The 12,471-nt window shown below is 56.8% G+C and overlaps 1 protein-coding gene across 7 annotated transcripts in view; it reads right to left on the bottom strand.

Annotated features, from left to right (window-relative positions):
* NFIC (nuclear factor I C) overlaps positions 1-12,471 on the bottom strand; it is a 99,300-nt gene that overhangs the window by 64,091 nt on the left and 22,738 nt on the right. The window lies entirely within an intron of this gene.

A 12,471-nucleotide genomic window follows, 5' to 3' on the forward strand; every position in this document is an offset into this window, starting at 1 on the left:
CAGCCAAGAGGACCTAAAGATGGGTCTGAGCCTGGGCGCGGTGGCTCACGCCTGCAATCCCAGCACTTTGGGAGGCTGAGGCAGGTGGATCATGAGGTCAGGAGTTCAAGACCAGCCTGGTCAACATGGTGAAACCCCGTCTCTATAAAAATATAAAAGTCAGCCAGGTGTGGTAGTGGGCGCCTGTAATGCCAGCTACCTGGGAGGTGAGGCGGGAGAATCACTTGAACCCAGGAGGCAGAGGTTGCGGTGAGCCGAGATCACACCACTACACTCCAGCCTAGGCGACAGAACAAAACTCTGTCTCAAAAAAAAAAAAAAATATATATATATATATATATAAAATAAAAAGATAGGACTTAGAAAAGACTAGAGCCTACAGGCCCTTCCTGGGCAACCCTGGGCAATGCCTCGCCCCTCTCTGGGCCTCAGTTTCCCCATTTGGATAAGACATCCGGTGTCCCCAAATGCCCCCTGTTTTGCCCCTCACCAACCCTGACCATCTGTGACTTCCTGCCCACGCCCAGCTGGAGGGAGGGGCTGGCCTGGCAGCTGGCTGGAGAGGGCCGTGGGCACTGAGCTGTCCCTAGCTGCCCTCAGCCTCCCCTCAGCTTCCCCGGGCATGGGGCCAGTGGGGACAACTGCAGCCCCAGCACAATGGGGGGCATCACAGGTGCAACACGGCGCCCTCCCTCCCACTGGCTCTGGGAGGGCCGGGCCCCACCCAGGTGGCTGAGGGCCCCTTAGGGGCTGCCTCCAGAGCCTCCACACAAATGCATTCATGCAGACCAGCATTCCGCTGGATGGGGGAGCCACAGGGTGGGCGGTGGGAGGACCTACTCCCCAGGTAGCCCACCAACACGAACCACTGCAAAGGGTTGGTTTTTTCACAGATATTATCTCATTTAGGCCGGGCACTGTGGCTCTCGACTGTAATCCCAGCACTTTGGGAGGCCAAGACGGGTAGGTCACCTGAGGCCAGGAGTTCGAGACCAGCCTGGCCAATATAGCAAAATCCCGTCTCTATTAAAAATACAAAAACTAGCCAGGTGTCGTGGCGCACACCTGGAATCCCAACTCATCAGGAGGCTGAGGCAGGAGAATCACTTGAACCTGAAAAGTGGAGGTTGCAGTGAGGTGAGACCATGCCACTGCACTCCAGCCCGGGCGACAGGGCATGACTCCATCTCAAAGAAAAAACCCATACCATCTCATTTAAACGGCTAGACCCACCCATGCTCAATTCACAAACGAGGCAGTAAAGCACAGAGTTGCCAAAAAAGTGACCCAGGGTTGCACAGCTGTCTGCAGGGCAGAGCTGGAGGAGAGCCACACAGATGATCGTCATTATAATGACAATGTCTATTGTACTGTCACCACAGACAGTGTTTTTCTTAGTTATTGTGCCCTGATTACATATGACAAGTTGCTAATTATTATAGTTATATACACGAATATATATGACATTTGTTTTTTGAGATGGAGTCTCACTCTGTCGCCCAGGCTGGAGGGCAGGGGTGCAATCTCAGCTCACTGCAGCCTCCGCCTCCCGGGTTCAAGCCATTCTCCTGCCTCAGCCTCCCAAGTAGCTGGGACTACAGGCGCGTGCCACCACGCCCGCCTCAATTTTGTATTTTTAGCAGAGACGGGGTTTCACCATGTTGGCTGGGCTGGTCTCAAACTCCTGACCTCGTGTGACCCTCCCACCTCAGCCTCCCAAAGTGCTGGGATTACGGGTGTGAGTCACCACAGCCAGTCAAACACGTACACCATTATTACTTGTTGTTATGATTATTAACAATTAGAACTACATTTTTAGATTGCGGTAAAATCTAGATAACACAACTTTACCATTTTAACCTTTTTTTTTTTGGGTGGGGGTTGTCTTTGAGACAGGGTCATACCCTGTCACCCAGGCTGGAGTTCAGTGGTATGATCACAGCTCGCTGTAGCCTCAAAGCCCGGGGCTCAAGCGATCCTCCTGCCTCAGCCTCCTGAGTGTCAAGGACCACAAGTGCGTGCAACCACACCCAGATAATTTTGAAAAGTTCTGTAGAGATGAGGTCTCGCTGTGTTGCCCAGGCTGGTCTTGAACTCCCGGCTTCAAGCCAACCTCCTGCGTCTCTTTTTTTTTTTTTGAGACGGAGTTTCGCTCTTGTTACCCAGGCTGGAGTGCAATGGCGCGATCTCGGCTCACCGCAACCTCCGCCTCCTGGGTTCAGGCAATTCTCCTGCCTCCGCCTCCTGAGTAGCTGGGATTACAGGCACGCGCCACCATGCCCAGCTAATTTTTTGTATTTTTAGTAGAGACGGGGTTTCACCACGTTGACCAGGATGGTCTCGATCTCTTGACCTCTTGATCCACCCGCCTCGGCCTCCCACAGTGCTGGGATTACAGGCTTGAGCCACCGCGCCCAGCCCTCCTGCGTCTCTTTAACCGTTTCTAAGTTCAGTGGCATTAATCCAGTGTTAGGCGAGTTGACAGGGCTGTATAACCATCACCACCATTCTCTCTAGAACTTTCTCATCTTCTTAAACTGAAACCCTGTCCCTGTGAAACACTCACTCCCCACCCCCTCACAATCCCCTGCCCGCCCCCCGCCCCCACATTCTACTTTCCGTCTCTGTGAATCTGAGGACGCTAGGGACCTCCTAGGAGTGGAATCACACAGGATTTGTCCGTCTGAGTTTATTTCACGGAGCGCAACGTCCTCAAGACGCATCCACACTGTAGCCCACGTCGGGCTGCCCTCCTTTTTTCAGGCAACAAATCACTTTTGAGTGCTTACTGTATTCCCGGCCCTGTCCCCACAACTTTCTTTTTCTGTTTTTTGAAACAGAGTCTCCCACTGTTGCCCGGGTTGGAGCGCAGTGGCACGATCTCAGGTCACTGCAACTTCCGCCTCCCAGGTTCAAGCGATTCTCCTGCCTCAGCCTCCCAAGTAGTTGGTATAGGCATGCGCCACCACACCTGGCGAATTTTTGTACATTTTTTTTTTCCTTTTCTTTTTGGGATGGAGTTCTTTTTTTTTTTTTTTTTAGATGAGACGGAGTTTCGCTCTTGTTACCCAGGCTGGAGTGCAATGGCGCGATCTCGGCTCACCGCAACCTCCGTCTCCTGGGTTCAGGCAATTCTCCTGCCTCAGCCTCCTGAGTAGCTGGGATTACAGGCACGCGCCACCATGCCCAGCTAATTTTTTGTACTTTTAGTAGAGACGGGGTTTCACCGTGTTGACCAGGATGGTCTCGATCTCTTGACCTCGTGATCCACACGCCTCGGCCTCCCAAAGTGCTGGGATTACAGGCTTGAGCCACCGCGCCCGGCCGAGATGGAGTTCTTACTCTGTCACCAGGCTGGAGTACACTAATAAGATCTCAGCTCACTGTAACCTCCGAGTCCCTGGTTCAAGTGATTCTCCTGCCTCAGCCTCCTGAGTGGCTGGGATTACAGGCACGTGCCATCATGCCTAGCTATTTTTTTTTTTTTTGTATTTTTAGTAGAAATAGGGTTTCTCTGTGTTGGCCAGCCTGGTCTTGAACTCCTGACCAGAAGGGTCTTGATCTCCTGACCTTGTGATCCACCCGCCTTGACCTCCCAAAGTGCTGGGATTACTGGCATGAGCCACCGTGCCTGGCCTAATTTTTGTGTTTATAGTACAGACGGGGTTTCGCCATATTGGCCAGTCTGGGCTCAAACTCGTGACCTCCTGATCCACCCACCTCGGCCTCCCAAAGCGCTGGGATTACAGGTGTGAGCCACGGCACCTGGTCTCATCCTCACACTTTTCACAAACAGAATCCTACGTAGCCCTATTAGGTGGGCAACATTATCATGATCCCCATTTGACAGAGGAGGAAACTGAGGCCCAGAGCTGTGACGCTCCTTGCCAAACATAACGCAGTTCCTGAACAAAGGGGCGTGAGCACGGGCCTCCGGGCTGGAGAACAGGGTCCTGAGTCTCTCCGACAGCGTGCTCAGCTCCCTGGCCGGTCCCGGTGGGCTCCTGCCTGCCGTGGGAGCTGGACCCCACCTGCCCGTCCCTCCTTGCCGCTGACGTGTGCCCCACAGACCCCTGCCGTCGCTCTAAATACACCATCAGCTGGCGTCTGCAACTTACGCCCAGACAGACGGCTGGCACACCTGGCTGCCCGGCCCTAGGGGGACACCAGGCCGCTGCTGCTGGGAACTGCTCACCCCTCTAGTGTCCAGACACCTGGACAGGGTGACTCGGTCTAGCTTCAGGCGACAGCCACTCCCGGGTCACAGGTGCCTCCACTGGCTCACTGGGTGGGAAAAGGAGGCTCAGAGTGCTGGGGCCCCCCTCATTCCCTTCTGGGGTTGGGGAGAGGATCCAGGGAGGAAATGAGCCTTTACTGAGTGCCTCCTGTAAGCTTCTCAGAGAACACGGACTCTAATCCTCAGTGCAATGGGCATAGCTCTGATTCTCCCCATTCCACAGAGGCAAAAACTAAAGCTCAAACAGAAGGCGCCCTACACCGCCTGGAGCATACGGGAACACGGATTCTGTCTACTGTACAAAGAAACGGGCACCGTCGTCTACACTCATGGCCAGGATGCAGATGAATAGAGGCAGAAGAGGCTGGGGGACTTTCCGTGAGGACCCGGCTTGCTCTTCTCTGTGGCCCACAACGCCGCCCCTTCCCACCCACGCTCCACTCCCCTCGACCCCAGACCAGAGATGGCAGGACGTTTCTCAAAGCCACACAGCAAGCCAGGGTGGCACTGTGGCTGACCCAGGCCCCTCACTCCCAGGCTAAAGCCCTTTCTTCTGCCATCAAGCTCAGGGTGCACTGCATGGACACCCTGGCCCCAGGCTTGTTCCCCTTCGACAGGGTTCACCTCACTCATTCATTCATTCATTCATTCCCTGAGTGTGCATAGCCTGCATTGTATGATCTGTATGACTCAGAGGGTGTGGCCTCCACTACATAACCTCAAAGGACACTTCTAGTTTGTTTTTAAAAAGAGGTTTAAGGGGTTTCAATCCTCCCCTCCTTTCTTTTTTTGAGACGGGGTCTCACTCTGTCGCCCAGGCTGGAGTGCAGTGGCGAGATCTCAGCTCACTGCAGCCTCCACCTCCCAGGTTCCGGCGATTCTCCTGCCTCAGCCTCCTGTGAAGCTAGGATGACAGGAGGGAGCCACTATACCGGGCCTCAATCACCCCTTCAAAAAAATGGATTTTAGAGACGAGGTCTTGCTCAGTCCCCCAGGCTGGAGTGCAGTGGGGGGTATCATGGCTCACTGCAACCTCCAACTCCTGGGCTAAAGTCATCCCCCCCGCCAGCCTCCAAGTAGCTGGGACTCCAGACGCATACCACCACATCCGGCTAATTTTTGAAATTTTTGTAGAGTGCGGGGATGTCTTGCTCTGTTGCCCAGGCTGGCCTCAAGGGATTCTCCTGCCTCAGCCTCCCAAAGCACTGGGATTGTAGGTGTGAGCCACCTCGCCCGGCCTCAACCCCCTTTTTGTCTTCTTTCTTTCTTTCTTTTTTTTTTTTTTTTGAGACAGAGTCCCGCCCTGTTGCCCAGGCTGGAATGCAGTGGCGCAATCTCGGCTCACTGCAACCTCCGCCTCCCAGGTTCAAGCGATTCTTCTGTCTCAGCCTTCCCAGTAGCTGGAATTACAGGTGCACACCACCATGCCTGGCTAGTTTTTGTATGTTTAGTAGAGACAGGATTTCACCACATTGGTCAGGCTGGTCTCGAACTCCTGACCTCGGGGGATCCTCCTGCCTCAGCCTCCCAAAGTCCTGGGATTATAGGCATGAGCCACCTCGCCCGGCCTCAATCCCTTTTTCAAAGGGATTCCTGGATTCTCATTCTGGCTCTGCCCCTAAGGAGCTGTGTGACCTTGGACAAGTGTCTGACCATCTCTGGGCCTCTGCTTCCTCCACTGGAACATAAGAGAAGGTCAAAGTCCCCTCCTCCTTGGATGGGGAGAGAATTAAACCAGTTAGGGTGAGCAGCGGCCTCAGAGCCGGGAACATGAGGGCACTCCGTGTGTTTGCTGCTACATCATTGCCGTCTGGGTCCTTGCTCCCCAGTTCCATCTAGAAGGCTCTAGTGGCCTCCCGCCCCACATTTCTCCTGCCACCCTCTCCAGGGCACCGTGGGCAGCCTCTCTGGCGTGCTACAAGCTTCCCAGGCCAGGCTCTGCCCACCGCACCATTCCGGGTGCTGGACTGCAGGAGCTTGGCACGGCGAAAGGCGGGAACAGGAGGCTGGCCCATGGCAGCGTCAGCAGATGGGCACCATCTGGGCTGGTGGCTCAGGGCGGGCTGGCAGCTGCCGGGGCGGGCAGGCCTGGCAGCCCCTCCCCCACCCAGCCCTGGCACGGTGCCCGCCCGCGCCTTGGGTTTCTCGAGCTGCCAGAGGGGGCGGGGAGGCCCGGCTGGGCTTTGGGCCCTGGGCAGGCAGGCGGCTTCCCTCTCTGCACCCTGATTCCTGCAGGCTCCTTCCCAGGCGCATGGCAGGTCAGAAAGCACCCAGGTCACCCTCTCTGGGCCCCCCAACCCCCCTGTCACCTTGACTGGAAGGCCACAGGGTGGCCCTCACCACCCACTACCCCCTGAACATCCCAGCCAGCTCCACGCACTGTTCCTAGACTCCAGGCCTTCGCACTGGCTACGACCCCCCTGCCCCTCACTCCAGCCTCTCCAGGCCCCCACCCCCTTCAAGTTTCACCTCAAAGATGCCTCCTCGGAGAAGCCCTCCCCATCCAGAGGCCCCTAGCCCCTCTCCATGCTCCTCCCTGCTTTGTTTTCCTGCCACTACCTGACACCCTCTTCTTAATAATTTTTATTTTTTGAAGCAGAGTTTCGCTCTGTCTCCCAGGCTGCAGTGCAGGGTCACGATCTCGGCTCACTGCAACCTCCACCTCCCGGGTTCCAGCAATTCTCCTGCCTCATCCTTCCCAGTAGCTGGGACTACAGACGATTGCCACCACACCTGGCTAATTTTTTGTATTTTTAGTAGAGACGGGGTTTCGCCATGTTGGCCAGGCTGGTCTCGAACTCCTGACCTCAGGTGATCTGCCTGTCTCGTCCTCCCAAAGCGCTGGGATCACAGGCGTGAGCCACCACTCCCAGCCCCCTCTCTCGCTTGTGATGTTACAAGTGGAGCCTCCTTTCGTTCCCGTGGCAGGTGCCCCTCCACCAACATCCACCTGGCTCCCTGCAAGAGGCCAACCGCCGCCCTGTACCTGACCCTCCCTGCCCGTCTACCCCAGGCCGGCAGCTGCCCAGCATGGCAGAGGAAAGCCAGACTCTGCACTCTGGCTGGGCCAGGTCGCTCCACAGCCAAGGGGACTCTCAGTTCGGAAAAGGAAGCTGGTAGCCAGCCTTCCTGCCGTCAGGGTGACAACCGGTGGGCCCAGCATGGGAATCTGGAGGCCAGCTGTAGCCAGGGGACCCTATACAAGGCCTCAGTTTTCGGGGTCCTCTAATACACAACCCTGCCAGAAGGCGACCTCCACACCTACCACCATGTCTGCCCATCCCCTTCCAGCGCTGGCAGAGGATGAGAGCAGAGGCGGAACCTGGCCCGGCCTCGGCTGTGTGACCTCGGCAGGTCAGACCCCTCCTCTGAGCCCATTTCCTCCTCTGTAAAATGCATACAACAGCCTAGCACTTTGGGAGGCCGAGACGGGCGGATCACTTGAGGCCAGGAGTTCAAAACCAGTCTGGTCAACACAGTGAAACCCCGTCTCTACTAAAAATACAAAAATTGGCCAGGCGTGGCGGTGGGCGGCTGTAATCCCAGCTACTCGGGAGGCTGAGGCACGAGAATCGATTGAACCCAGGTAGTAGAGGTTGCAGTGAGCCGAGATCATGCCACTGTACTCCAGCCTGGGCAACAGAGTGAGACCTTATCTTAAAAAAAAAAAAAAATGCATACAGCGATAATCTCTGCCTCACAGGGCAGCGGTAAGAATGGGAAAATATTTCCAGCCAGGCGGGTGGCTAATTTTTTGTATTTTTGGTGGAGACGAGGTTTTGCCTGTTGCCCAGGCTGCTCTCAAACTCCTGGCCTCAGGAGATCCACCTGCCTTGGTCTCCCAAAGTGCTGGGATTACAGGCATGAGACACCACGCCCAGCCAAAGTTGGGGTTTTCCATATGGGAACGACATTCTATGCACCGGCAACAGCATAAGGAAAGGCCTGGGGGTGGGAGATTGTAACCAAAGTGAGGAGGACGGCTGGGGGCAGTGGCTCACGCCTGGAATCCCAGCACTTTGGGAGGCCGAGGCAGGAGGATCACTTGAGCCTAGGAGTTCGAGACCAGCCTGGGCAACATAAGGAGGCCCTCATCTCTGCAAAAAATAAAAAACAAGGCCCAGTGAAGTGGCTCATGCCTGTAATCCCAGCACTTTGGGAGGCTGAGGTGGGTGGATCACCTGAAGTCAGGAGTTCGAGACCAGCCTGGCCAACATGGCAAAACCCCGTCTCTACTAAAAATACAAAAAATTAGCCGGGCGTGGTGGTGGGCAGGTGTACTGCCAACTACTTAGGAGGCTGAGGCAGGAGAATCGCTTGAACCCAGGAGGCGGAGGCTGCAGTGAGCCGAGATTGCACCACTGCACTCCAGCCTGGGCGACAGAGCAAGACTCCGTCTCAAAAAAAATAAAAATCCAGAAAAGAATAATGTTGTAACAATAACCATCTAGGGCCGTAGCCCCGTGCCTGACGCCATCTTCCCGATGCCTCATGGGCGGCTTACTGAGCCCTCAGCCTGGGCACCTCACACTTCCCACAAGGCGACCAACTGTGAGCTCCCGAATTTATAGACAAGGAAATGGAGCACAGAGTGGGTGAGTGTCTGGCCCCAGATCACCCAGCCAGTGGGTTGCTGAGCTGAGGTCGGAGACCAGTCCCGGCTCTTACCCCCACGGGGAGCTGAGGCACCTGCGGTGGGCAGGTGGCAAGGTTTCGGGGGGGTTGTGACCTGCTGGGGCCAACTGCAGCAGGCATTCCCCTGGGGATGGAGGGGGCAGGCTGGGTGGGGGGGGCAGCCCTCACTCAGGGAGGCCAACCTGACCCGGGGCACAGGCCTGCCTGCTGAGCAGAGATGGGAGGGGCCGAGTGGGGGTGGGGAGGCGCCCAGAGATTGTGCTGACTGCAGCAGAAATCTTGCTTCAAAATTTTATCAGCTCAGCGTGGAGGAGGTGGGGGCAGGGCCGGGCTAGGAAGATGTGTGATGGCAGAGAGGTCTGGCCCTGCGTAGCAATGAGCACCCCCGCCCCCACGGCGGCCCCTGCCCCCTGCCCACAACATGTTGGCAGCCTCCTGGCCCACCCCTCGGCCCCCACCGTCTCCAGTGCCCCCTCATAGCCAGACCCAGCAGGTCTGACACTCATTGGTGGAGGAGGAGGAGGGAGATGCTAAGATCAAGGTCAAAGAATCAAGATCAAGACCAGGTAACTGCCGGGCGCAGTGGCTCACGCCGGTAACCCCAGCACTTTGGGAGGCCAACGCGGGCAGATCACCTGAGGTCAGGAGTTCGAGACCAGCCTGGCCAAAGTGGTGAAACCCCATTTCTAGGCCGGACACGGTGGCTCACGCCTGTAATCCTAGCACTTTGGGAGGCCGAGGTGGGTGGATCGATCACCTGAGGTCAGGAGTTCAAGACCAGCCTGGCCATCATGGTGAAACCCCATCTTTAAAAAAAAAAAAAAAAAAAAGAAAGAAAAAAGAAACCCCATTTCTACTAAATACAAAAATGAGCTGGGTGTGGTGTAATCCCAGCTACTCAGGAGGCTGAGGCAGGAGAATCGCTTGAACCCGGAGGCGGAGGTTGCAGTGAGCTGAGATCGTGCCACGGCACTCCAGTGTGGGTGACAGAGTGAGATTCTGTCTCAGAAAAAAAAAAAGTGGCCGGGTGCGGTGGCTCATGCCTGTGATCCCAGCACTTTGGGAGGCCAAGGCAGGTAGATCACCTGAGGTCAGGAGTTTGAGACCAGCCTGGCCAACATGGTGAAACCCCATCTCTACTAAAAATGCAAAAAATTAGCTGGACATGGTGGTGGGTGCCTGTAATCCCAGCCACTTGGGAAGCTGAGGCAGGAGGATCGCTTGAGCCTGGGAAGCAGAGGTTGCAGGGAGCTGACATCGCACCACTGCACTCCAGCCTGGGCGACAGAGTGAGACTCCGTCTCAAAAACAAGTCATTGGTGGTGCGCGCCTGTAGTCTCAGCTACTCGGGAGGCGGAGGCAGGAGGATCGCTTAAGCCTAGGAGGTCGAGGCTACAGTGAGCCAAGACTGCGCCGCTGCACTCCAGCCTGGGAGACAGATCGAGACCCTGTCTCCAGGAAAAAATAAAATACTGGGTAACTCTGCCCTGCTCTCCTTCCACACACCCTAGAGCCTGGGGGCCCCATGACCCTGCCTTGCCCTTGTACCAACACTAGAAGGTGGAGTGGCATTTACTCCCACTGCACCAAGGAGGAAACTGAGGCACAGAAAAGGGATGTGTCCACACAGCTGGGGCAGGGCAGGGCTGCGTCTGGAGCATGGGCAGTCTGGTCCCAGGGTCCCCCTTGTTCCTGCAAATGCCCCTCCTTCTCAGGCTGTGCAACTCTCTGTTTCTAGGGGGTGCTGCCTAGGCTGGGGCTGGGCTGGTGACCCACGTGGGTCCTCATCTGGCGTGCACCCATCCCACACACTCTGGCAGGCCCTGGGTGAGTGGGGGTTCACGCGTGCTCCACACATCGCCTGGGTGGGCATGGCAGGGGGGTGCTGTGCACCCATTCAGGTCTTGGGGTGCAGCTGACACCCCGCACATGGCTACATGCATGATCTTCTGGAACCTCCCACAACCCCATCCAGCAATGGACACTGATCACCTGGCAGGCAGGGGAAAGTGAAGTCCAAACAGGCCACACAGCCAAGAAGCTGCAGGACCACCCCTGTTCTTAGCACCAGGGCCAGGGGCATAGGCATCAGGCCTCCCACCTCCACGCTCCTGCCAGGCCCCCTGGGGAGTCCCCGTGATCACTGCCGCCTGGCCATCCTGCAGAGCTGAGCTCAGCTGCGCCTCCTCCTCTGGGAAGCTGCCCTGGAGTTCCTCACCGTCACAAAGCTTGCTGGGCTAACGTCAGGCATTTGATCGCCGGCAAACACCCTGTGGGAAGGGCCAGACTCATCAGGCCTCTGCTGGCATTCACAGAAAGCGGTGCCTGGACTCTTCCTGGAGGGCTGGGACGGTCTGTCCCTCTCTCATCCCTGCTCCCAGCAGAATGTCCATTGCACCCAAGACCCTCCAGGACATTCTCATCCCTCTGAGGCCTCAAGGGCCTTCCTGCCTCCTCCCTCAGACATGCGGGTGAGATCCTGCCTCTACCGTTGGAACCCCACAGCCCACCTGCCTCCCTGTCAAAAAAACTTCCTTATACCATGTCTCCCTTGAGACCTCTGTGAGCACTGCCTCCTCCATCTGACCTCCACATCCCATCAGCAGCCACCCTGGGCCCTGGATGCACTGGCCTCCTCCCTCAGATGCTCCTTGCCTGTGTCACCCCATTAGATGCTCCCTTAGGCCTGCCTCCCCTCTCAGACCACCATGTCACATCTGCACATACTGGCCTCCTCCCTCAGACCCTCCTTGCCCCGGGTCACCCCAGTCAGACGCCCTCCCAGGGCCGCCTCCCCACTTAGACCACCACATCACATACACGGCACCAGCCTCCCCCCTCAGATGCTCTCCAGGCCTGCCGCCCCACCTGGACAACCACATCACATCTACATGTACCGGCCTCCTCCCTCAGACTCTCCATGTGCCATGTCACCCCCGTCAGACCCTCCCCAAGGCCTGCTGCCCCACCTGGATCACCACATTGCATCTATGTGCACCGCGTCCTCCCTCAGACCCTCATTGCACCATATCACCTGCTTTAGATACTTTCCTAGACTCGCCTCCTCTCTCAGACTACCACGTCACATGTACGCGTACCAGCCTCCTCCCTCAGACCCATGTCACTCCCATCAGATGCTCTCCCAGGCCCACATCCCCCCTCAGACCACCACATCACATCTGTATGCGCCAGCCTCCTCTCTCAGACTCTCCTTGTACCATGTCACCCCCATCAGATGCTCTCCCAGGCCCACCTCCTCCCTCAGACCACCACATCACATCTGTATGCACCGGAGTCCTCCCTCAGACTCTCCTTGTACCATGTCACTCCCATCAGATGCTCTCCCAGGCCCACCTCCCCTCTCAGACTACCACATCACATCTGTATGCACCAGCCTCCTCTCTCAGACTCTCCTTGTACCATGTCACCCCCATCAGATGCTCTCCCAGGCCCACCTCCTCCCTCAGACTACCACATCACATCTATACACACCGGCCTCCTCCTTCAGACCCTCCTTGCACCATGTCATCCTCGTCAGACGCTCTCCCAGGTCCACCTCCCCCCTCAGACCACCACATCACATTTATATGCACCGGCCT

The sequence above is a fragment of the Sapajus apella genome, unplaced genomic scaffold (genome assembly GCF_009761245.1).
Source record: "Sapajus apella isolate SASKATOON/1434 unplaced genomic scaffold, GSC_monkey_1.0 scaffold77, whole genome shotgun sequence".
NCBI lineage: Eukaryota > Metazoa > Chordata > Mammalia > Primates > Cebidae > Sapajus > Sapajus apella.